This window comes from Myotis brandtii, unplaced genomic scaffold (genome assembly GCF_000412655.1).
Source record: "Myotis brandtii unplaced genomic scaffold, ASM41265v1 scaffold79, whole genome shotgun sequence".
In the NCBI taxonomy this organism is placed as follows: Eukaryota; Metazoa; Chordata; class Mammalia; order Chiroptera; family Vespertilionidae; genus Myotis; species Myotis brandtii.
The window spans coordinates 1,845,092-1,846,629 of NW_005371173.1; the positions used below are offsets into that span (position 1 = coordinate 1,845,092).

Genomic DNA, 1,538 nt, shown 5'->3' on the forward strand with positions numbered 1-1,538 from the left:
ATAATATTTTTTTTAAAAGAATAAAAAAAAAAAAAAGATTAGTGCACTTTGTACACTTTACACTTTTATTTTGTATGTTTGTATTACTTTGCTATTGATGCCATAACAAATTGCTACAAGCTTGGTGGCTTAAAATAACACGAATTTATTCTCTTATAGGTCTGGAAGCCAGAAATAGTCAATCAGTTTCACCAAGTGAAAGTCAGGGTGTCAGCAGGGCAACATTCTTTCTGGAGGCTCTAGGGGAGAGTCCCTTTCTTTACCTTTTCCATCTTCAAGAATTGCATGCCTTGACTCATGCACCCTTCCTCCATCTTCAAAGCCAGCAGTGTAGCATGTTAAAATCTCTCTCTGCTTCTATCACACTGCCTTCTCCCCTGTGGTTGAATCTCCCTCTGCCTCCCTCTTGTAACAGCACTGTGATGCCCTGGCCAGTGTGGCTCAGTTGGTTGGGTGTCATCCCATGAACTGAAAGGTTGCCAGTTTGATTCCTGGTCAGGGCACAACACATTGCCCCAGTTGCAGGCTCAATCCCTGGTAAGGGGCAAGCAGGAGGTAGCTGATCTACGGGTTGTTCTCACATCGATGTTTCTTTTTCTCTCCCCCTCTCCCTTAAAAAAAACTACCAAAAACAAACAAACAAACAAACAAACAAAACACTTGTGATTACATTTAGGACATACCTGGATAATCCAGGATGAGTAATCTCCCCCGCCCTCCCCCAAGATCCTTAATCACATCTATAAAGTTCCTTTTGCTATATTATGTAGCATTCACAGGGTTTGCTGATTAGGACCTGGATATCTTTGGGAGCCATTATGAGCTAACCACAATGTTATATCCCAGTAAAGTTAACTAATTCCCACAGTTGATTCTGATAAGCAGGCAAAGAAGAGAATCATTGTAATAACTGACTTGAATTAAACTAGTATTTTTTAAATTCTTTCTATGTAAGAGTTAATGAGCTTAAGTTGGGGGTATTCGAAGGGAGGCTTAAAAATCTTATTTTTTAAAGGTCTTTTAAGAATAGGAAAAGCCTTACTTCATTTGGAAAAGATGAGGCATAGCTGCATCTCTAAAATCATCTTGTCCCATGGAAAACGGAAGAGGCACTGTATTCAAACTAGTTTTGGATCTCAGTTCTGCAACTTAATAGCTTTGTCACTTGGGACCATAACCTGGCAAGTTATTGATTATCAGTTATACCTGATACGTAGTAGGTATTCAGTAACAGAAAGTTTCTACTTTTTTAAGAATCTGATAATTATCCAGAATCTATTCTTTTGTGTATGTAAAATGAGAATAACAATGGTACCTACCTCATAGGTATATTGTGAAAATAAAATAAGGCATGTTTTATATCTTTAGGAAAAATTCTGACAGATAGTAACTGTTCAATATTGTAATACAGTGGGGCCTTGACTTACAAGTGTCCCGACTAACGAGTTTTTTGAGATACCAGCTGTCTCTCGGCTGATTTTTTGCATTGCGTTGATAGAGTAATTTGAGTTAACGAGCTCCTTAACGAGCTCGGTCTC

At 38.4% G+C, this 1,538-nt stretch overlaps 1 protein-coding gene across 1 annotated transcript in view; it reads left to right on the forward strand.

Annotated features, from left to right (window-relative positions):
* RQCD1 (RCD1 required for cell differentiation1 homolog (S. pombe)) overlaps positions 1 to 1,538 on the forward strand; it is a 25,152-nt gene that overhangs the window by 19,913 nt on the left and 3,701 nt on the right. The window lies entirely within an intron of this gene.